This window comes from Elephantulus edwardii, unplaced genomic scaffold (assembly GCF_000299155.1).
Source record: "Elephantulus edwardii isolate Elephantulus edwardi_28Jun2011 unplaced genomic scaffold, EleEdw1.0 scaffold00056, whole genome shotgun sequence".
Classification (NCBI taxonomy): domain Eukaryota; kingdom Metazoa; phylum Chordata; class Mammalia; order Macroscelidea; family Macroscelididae; genus Elephantulus; species Elephantulus edwardii.
In genome coordinates this window covers 5,565,608-5,574,799 of record NW_006399806.1, presented here as the reverse complement: position 1 = coordinate 5,574,799, position 9,192 = coordinate 5,565,608, and positions in this window count along the sequence as shown.

The window sequence follows — 9,192 nt, the reverse complement described above, 5'->3', positions numbered from 1 at the left end:
TATGTGATTAAGTATTATTGTCATGACAGGAGTCCAGAACGAAGGGTGCATAATGGAGTGGATCTGGGAGTGGGATTGTAAAACAATGAAAAAATTTTTCTTTCACTTTTCAAAGAAAAGAGTGTACTGGGTGGAGGGGTCGGCAGGGGAGAAAAGTGCAGCAATGAATGAATGGAAATCTAAAGTCTCTATACATTTTCATTAAAATTGATAATAATTTTTTTTAAAAAAAAAGGAAAAAAAGGGGGGGAAAGAATGTCTGGTCTCGAAGGAAGTTTTCTTCCTTCTTCTTCACTGCTGCAGGGAAGGTCTAATTCTCTTGCTGCTGGATTTCTCACTTTAATGGTGAGACTGACTAATCCCCTTGTGGATTAATAAGACTAGACAATCCCCTTGTGGATTGGTAGATAGCCAAGCCCGTTGTGCATGTCCCACTCGCATAGGCCCATCTATCTAAATGGCAATGTCAAACTATAGCTAGAAAGGTCATGTTCATGTTAAAAGACAAACTACACATTTCAGTAGCAAGTTAATTCTTTTAACATGAAAAACTAAGGTCTAGTACTTTTTCTTTTAAAGAGGCAAATATATAATTTCTCCCTTGGAGAAGCAAGTAGGGCGACGTATCATCAGTTAGATGAGACCATTACACTTAACAAAAGCCTTAAGCACAGTGAAGATTGAGAGGATGTGACACTGGACCAGCAAGCTTTTGATTTATTGTGCATGAGGTTGTTATAATGGGAATTGACCTGATGGCACCCAGCAATAACATTACTGTTAAGGGTTGTGTCTATTAAAAGACTTGTCTTTGGATGAACATATGGCATGTATAGAAGATAAATTGCTAATTTGAAACAATAAACATACAATATTTTTATTCCAAAAATATTATAATAAAAATATAAATAAAAATTATGCAAAAGTAGAATTTCAGGGCATGGTTCCTTTTCATCAGAAGCCACAGTTTTCTTGCCTATAAAAATATTTTGCAGTTTTGCAGCCTCACGTTTCAGAAGAACAGTCAGTCAAGTGATATCCAAGCACCTTTGATGACACTAAGAATGTTCTCACTCATGATAGACTGAAATGTGCTTGATTAAGAAAAAAAATATTATTATGGGGTTGTTTTGCAGTGTGTTGTTATTCTCTTTTTCACTCAAAACAATTTTTTTCACATCTTCCTTTTTAATGATTATACAAAAAGTAAATGACTGTGCACAAAGTCATGTCTATCAGTTTTAAAATGCACATACACCCTATTATTGTTGTTACATACTATCAAGTCACCTGTGACTCGTTCAACCTCTTTATACAAAAGCCCTGAAGCCTACCCTGTCCTGAGTCAGTTTTACTGACTCTTACACACCTAACCCCATTTGCCCAGTGACTGTATCATTCCATCTCACTTGGGGTTTCCTCTCCTGAGCCTCCCCTCCACCCTTCCAAACATGAGGTCCACCTCCAAGGACTGGTTCTTCTTGGCCATGTGCCCAAAGTATGTGAGATGGAGTTTCAAAATCCTTGCCTCCTAGGACAGACTATGGAAAATTACAGCTAGTCACCAGCTTACTGGTAAGCAGTTATGCTGGTAACCAAAATGCACATGGTTTGAATCCACCAGCTTCTCCACGGGAGAAAAATGGGTAACCTCCCATGCAATTTACTGCCTCTGAAAGCCTGCTGGAGGGTCAGCTAGGAGTTGATTTCAACCTGATGGTTTTTAACACTGTCGTTAACTCCATTCCAATGTTTAGCTTGACTCCATTAGGTTTCCAAAGGTGTAAATCTTTACAGGAGGACACTGCCCATCTTTTTTTCATGGAGGTTTGGTGGACTCAGACTACTGACTTCTCGCTTAGCCCCATGACACATAATGCACCAGAGGTTTTTTATGTAAAATTACAGTGAACTTTCTATACGAAGTGCTCTCTAAGTTTAAAACTTGTCCTCCGGCATCAAGAAATGTAGAAAAACTATAGGCACTGACTTCAGCAAGAAGGAAATTTAACTCAGACTTTGCATGTACCAGTTTTAGGCCTTGTTCAATTACCTTCCTCATATTTAATGTACAGAATGTAGTAGTATGCAACCCTCATTAGTATAAGAAAGTAATTGGATCACTTACTGAGATTCTCTATGCCATTGCATCACTTTAAGGAAATAACTGTTTTTGTAAGTACCACAACAATATTTGTTAAGCACCTATTGTGTGACTTGTCTTGCTGGGTGTGAGAAGCAAAAAGGCCGAGGTGCACAGAGGCTTGCCCTTAATGAGCTGTGATCTACTGGTGGGAGTGAAACAGAGCTGAGCAAACAGAAATCTTCATTATGATACAGGAGTTAGCTTGATATTTTATAAAACAAGACTATTTCCCTTTTGTTTGAGAGTCACATTACCTTCCTAATACAACCCCTATACTCTTGCTGTGGAGTTAATTCTTTGAGATGCCAAGTATTACAAAGTAGAACTATTCTCTTAGAGTTTCCTTGGTTCTATTTCAATGGAGTCAGATTGTCAGGTCTTTGGTCATGGCTGTTGAGAGGGTTCGAACTGTCAACCTATAGATTAGTGGTTGAGTGCAAAGCACTGTTACCATGTAGGGATCTCAATGACTTGACACATGTTATTATGTGTAATTATCACATATCTGTTGTTAGGAACTGACTCTGCCACATAGTGATCTAGGGTAGAATAGGATTGCATCATATGGTGTCTAGGAATATAAATCTTTATGAAATTAGACTATTATATCTTTTAGCAGAATGGCTGATGGATTCAAACTATCAATCTATTAGTTAGCAGCCCAATATTAAACCACTGTATTAGTACAGTAACCCTCTAAAGCATATTATCATCTCTAAAGATAGTTTCAGGGAGATTGGGCAACTTGTCTAAACACCATACAGCAAAGAAGTAAGTAATAGCACTAGGATATGAATAACATTTACCAGGATCATAAGTCTTCCCTCACAACTACTATGATTGCTCTCTTGCTTAAGACGATATTGCACTAGCCAGCACTTCTAAAACTCATTCCTGCCAACTCTCTTCCCAGGCCCTTTGATCTTCTTGTCTCATTTTTATACAAGGACAACTCAGTTTGCAGACAGGACTGTTTTTGCCTTCCATTGATTTGCAGCCTCAGAAACCTGATGGAGGGTTTCCTTGAGTTGGAATCCACTCAATTTCTCATTCAGTTTCACTTACTCATTGCCATTGAGTCAGGAGGGAGTAACTCGAGAGAGAGAAAGAGAGAGAGAGAGAGAGAGAGAGAGAGAGAGAGAGAGAGAGAGAGAAAGTGAGTGTGAAAATCACATGGGACAAGACTGTGTTTCTCCTGAAGAAAAAACAGTAGATTCTCAACCACGGAGATGTTGTCCTTGGATCAGAGTGCAATTCCCTATAGACTATGCCCCCAGAGCTCCCAAGTCTCATACTCCTAAAAATTCCCTCACAATGTATTTTAGTAGCATAAAGGACCCCACAACTCCAAATCATGACAAGAACAAGTTCAAGCGACCTCATAGCTAGTGAAAAAGCCGGTTGTGAATTATTGGCCATACTTCAGTGAATGAAAACAACCAGAAACAGAAGCTAAACAAACTCCTTTACAAGCAGAAACATGTCAAGAGGACTAATGAAACTGGTTAGTTCCTCTTCATGTATTGGTATCATTATAAGCACAATAATTGAACAGATAAAAGGAAAGCATAGCTTGTTTCAAATGTCCAACAACTAAAGCTACCGCCATCGGTGGTCAGATTCCATTTGCTCATCCTGTGATTACCCAAAGGAAGGGGTAGGTATATGTCTGGAGAGTCATAGCATGTGATCTTGTGCCTGAATACCAACTAATAGTTTGGCCATAATGGATTTATGAAGAAAACTGCTGGAAGTTCATAATCAACACACACAATCATTATATATTCATCAAATGGAAAGAACAATAGAAATGAGCCCATTTCATTAATTTTTCCTCATGAATAAACTAAGTCTGAGACTGAATGACTTATCCATTAAGGTCACACAGTTAGATACTGGTAGAAGTGTGTGGAGTTTTTTTACACATTCCAATGCATATCCATCTCTATACATTTGAGGTTTGGGTGTGGAATCAGGCAGAACCTAGGAGAGAATGCCAGCTCTACCACTTACTAGCCATGTAACTTTGCAGTGCAGTTTTCTCATCTGGAAAACAAGGATAATGATGCCTGTGAGACATCCATCATCATACCTGGTATCCAAAGACTACCCCATAGACAGTCTCCTCTCATCCGTAATTATTGCTATAAAGTCTTGGTGATGCCATGTGTGTCAGAGTGTAACTGTTCTCTGAATTTCTAATGGATAGAATTTTTGCAAATTGATCATTGATACTTTCTTGTTAGGCACTTCGGTGTGACTGAACTTCCAACTTTACAGTTAATAGCTGAGTGTACTTGTACCATCTAGGACTCCTGTTTTTCTGTAAGTGTGTAATATGCCTTGTCCTCCAAATCTGTAGTTAAAATAATTCATTTGCTTTAGTATTTATGCCCTCCTTTTAAAATATGCTTTTTAATTCTTTGAAACTATTAAAAAGTATTGGGGCAACTAGCTAGCTGGCTAAATTGGCAGGAATTTGGAGAAAGCCAGCAGTGACAGGCCTACCCTAGAATGACCCGTGATTCGGGTAATGTTTACATCATTTTTTGTCTCATTCAAACACTCATTCCTGTGTTCTGTAGAAGCATTTGTATTGCCTACGAATGAGCACTGCCTCTCCTGGTTCACTCTGAATGAGATCAGTACTGTAATGTGGAAAAACCTCAAAGAATGCAAATCTCATTTGTTTCTTTGAAATCTTGTTTTCAGAATTTCATTCTATTTAACTCAGACCTCTCAATCTGCCCAGATAATCATCCCCACATTTCAAAAGCTATGAATCACAAATTATTATTTCCATCTATTATACAATTTCACCAAATTGCTTAAATTAAGAGGAGAGGTTTGGTGTACCTTTTGTATGAATCCTTTTTTGAGCCTAATTTTCTCCACACTCATTTAAATATTTTCAAAACAGCTTAACCAATTTCTATAAGAGCAATTTCAAGACATAGTGGCATTATATATATGACAGAGTAGAACTGATTTTGGGGGTTATCTAAGAGTGTAATCTTTCTAGAAGCAGATGGCCATGCTTTTCTCCTTAGGAGCAGCTAGGGGAATTTGAACAGCCAACCCTGTGGTTAGCAGATAAATGAAATCATTTCCTAAAAATGAATGTATATTATTTCTTGCTTATTTCAGTATGAAGTCTGGAAAAAAGCAATGGCTAATGTGTGTATGTGCATTTATTGACCTAAGAAGGGAATTGTTAAAAAAAATGAATGAGGGATATAGACAAATAAGTGAATTAGCATGTATCCAGGTGAATTTTCAGTTGAATTAATCTTTGTACTTCAGTCCTAAGTAGTTGCAAACTATTTCTACCCCTTCATAGCCCAGAAAAGAATGGAATATCCTTCTCTTCTTTTCTTTCTTCCACATACATGTTCTATAGATTCTTTTATGTTTCTTTTCTTTCTTTGCTATATCTTTCTGCTTTTAAAAGTATACCCATAAAGCATGCATATATCTTTTATATGCAATGTAATTAACATGTATATTTTATTTATTTTTATATCTCTATATCTATCTAATATCTGTCTGTCTATCTATCTATTTATCAATATACATGACTTTGAGTTGTGGTATTGGAGAAGAGCACTGAATATCGTATGGACTGACAAAAGAACAGAAAGACATGTCTTGGAAAAAGTGCAGCCAGAGTGCTCTTGGAGGTAAGGATGGTGAAGATGCATCTCACGTACAACATAGAGGGTCAGTGAAAGAGAGGATGACTTCTAGTGAAAGGGATTGACACAGTGACTTCAGCAATGGACTCAAGTATATCAGAGATTGTGAGGATGGTGCAAAATAGGGCAGGGTTTAACTGTATGGTGCACAAGTTATACTCAAGTTGATGACACCTGACAACAACAACAAGAATATGAATTAGATTTAAGTAAGTCCAGAACTAAAGATACATGGTAGGTATCCTGGTATCATTGTAATTAGGTGCTCAGCTACCAGGCAAAATATTTGTTTGAATCCACCAGCAGCTTGATGGGAGAAATGGCAATCTGTTCGCATACAGATTTATAGCTTAAAAATCCTACTGAACTCTTGGAAGCTCTATTCTGTATTAGATGGTCTCTATTAGCTGGAGTTGGCATGACACAATGGACTTACTTATATCAGACACTGTTATATATTGCAGATACAGAGAGATGTTCATTTTTCAAGTAAAGAGTAATTGTGAGAAAGGAAGGCCCTCAAAGAAATGGAGTGGCACAGCGGGCTTGAGCATGGTGGAGACGGTGCTCATGGCATAGGACCGGGCAAGGTTTCTACCTTTTCTGTTTAGGGTTGCTATGAGCTGGAGTCAATGTGATGGCATTATAATAATAGCATAACCCAGGAATAGAAAGAAACATACAACTATAAACGAAAGTAACAGATCCACAATTGTCTCACAGAGGGAACTGTTGACATAAATTTAGTTTCTCAGATAGAATTTCTGGGGGAAAGAGCTTTAATGACAGGTTGACAAAAATGTTCTCCCTTCTGTGGTAATTATACTTTTCCTATGAGTGAATAAATTGACATGTGAGTTTTAAGGCAGTCTATTGGACTTTGGCCAGCCTTCTTCTAGCTCTGATGGCTGCAGGTTGGAATGACAAAATGTCATCCTTGAATAACTTGAGTCCTCAGGGTTCCAATAGAATGGAGACTCAGTGTGAGACACTGCCCAAAGGCCCGCCACTAAAACTAAATCTCAGCAGCTAGAAAGGAAGCAGATAAGCAGTGTTCACGCCAGTCGGGTCTATCTTGGGAAAATCTTTAGTTGTAGTGCCTTTGGGACAAAGAAAACAGAACAAACATTTCTTACCACATCCTGGTTAACATGGTCAGCTGCTACCTGGAAGTTTGGAGTCCACTCAGAGGTATGTCAGAAAAAGTCTAGACATCAACTTCTAAACCAAGGAGACCTTTGAAAACATTAAGGACCCCAATTCTACTGACATACTGAGGTTGCCATGAGTGGATGACAATTGTTGTTATGTTCCATCGAGTCCCCTGTGACTCATAGTGACCCTATGTACAACAGCTCTGAACCCTGCTCTGAGCCAATCTCATCATCTCCAACAGACCCAATCCCACTTCTCCAGCCACTGAGTCAGTCTGTCTCATCCTGGATCTTCCTCTCCGGTGCTGTCCTTCCACCCTTCCAAGCATGATGCTCTTCTCCAGTGACTGGTCCCTCCTGACTAGCTGCCCAAAGTATGTGAGACAGAGCTTCAAAATAACAATGGCAAGTGATAAAATGTAAGTGATTAATAAAACAATTACGTGATTTTGGCTTCAAACCTGACAGTGTGAAGAGAAAGCAAAACTCAGTAAAGAGATGTGGTTTGGGGAAATTTCTTTGTAATGTTTTTCATTTATTTTTCCTTCTGGAGCTCAAAACTTATATGGTGAAATGGATTATTACAAATGGTAACAGTATGCTCAGGTATGTGGCTCTTGTGGAAACCATGATAAAACTGTGAGTAATGAGCTAGCTATTGTGTGCCTTATAAGCATGGACCTCCAGGCCCAAGAATTTGAAAGGATTTGAATGGATTATGAAGAGCTAACCAGGTTTTCAAGGGTTGGTATATTCCAGGAAAAGTGGGAAGGAACAAAGGAGAATGTTTCTTTCACTTGACTGACTAAGAGGGCAGCATCTGCTCACACTCTCCTGCCGGCTAGAAGGAAATAGATTGTGCTCATGCTGCAGAGAAAGAGTTATGCTAGCTGCACCTCCGCTTTCCAGCTCAGAGATTTGCTTCCTGGAGCCAGCTGAGCCCTGTGGCCTTTAGCGCCTGTCAAAATATGGTGGCTAGATCCTGACAAAGGGCCAGGAAAGCCAGGGGAAGAAGGACAAGCACAAAGTGAATTGTCAAGGATAAATTAAGATCTGTTGTCAGTCCCAGAACTAATTCGTAGGTATCCTTGAATAAATCATAAGCAATCCTCATTGGTATTCTGTGAAGCAACAGCCATAGTTCTATGATCATAGGAATTTGGAACAGCTCCCTGAAGTTTATCGTTTTTAACTTAAAAAAAAATTTAATCTTTTCTTCTCCTGACAGCAGCTTAAAATTATATTTAGTAAAAACCATTTGTATATTCCCCTACATGAAAAAAGCAGACAATTGCATTTACACTGGGAAAGGACAATGTTCGAGCTATTTTATTAGCACATGTTGTTTATGAAAATGATAGTTATTGAATGATATCTCTATTTAGATGACTTAAGTTTTTATTAGATGATACTTGTTCAAGGATATTAGGCCCACTGGCAACTGTTTCTGACTTGCTAAATCTTCTGTCAAAGGAGCTGAGGAATCCAATATGAGTTTCTCAGATTTTCAGTACTAATTAGAAGGAGAGAGATGAAAATACATATTAATCTTCATTTTTCCAGCACAACCTATACTCTATTTATGATTATAAATCACAGTCACAATTATTTCAAATTAATACATGCAGATATTTACATACTCAGGATTAAAGGAAGACCCATTAACAGTCTGAAATAACTTTGTTTACAGAAAGTAACAACTACTTGGAACCTTGAATATACATTACATTTGAAAAATATATCTGTAACTTGTCCAATAAATGTCACTGCATACTGAAAAAGAAGTTATCAAGAATTTAATTCTCCTTGGATCAATAAACAATGTCCATGAAATCAGTAATCAAAAATTCAAATGATATATTGCTTTGGGAAGACCTGGGGGTGGGGGAATTGAACAATAAAAACCAAAACAGGCCGAAACTTCTTTAAATTTAGAAAGAAAACAAAAATGACTGAGATGCACACAATCAAAATAAAAGTATTTTCAGTCTCCTCATATGCATGTTAAATCTGGACAGTGTAAAGGAAGAGCTAAGAATGATCAGGCTATATAGTGGAGTGGACCTGCAGGGAGGGATTGTAGAACAACGAAAGCATTTTCCTTTTACTTTTCAAAGAGAAGAGTTAACTGGGGGAAGCGACTGTATAACAATGAAAGAATTTTACTTTTCAAAGAGAAGAGTGAACTGGGGGGAGG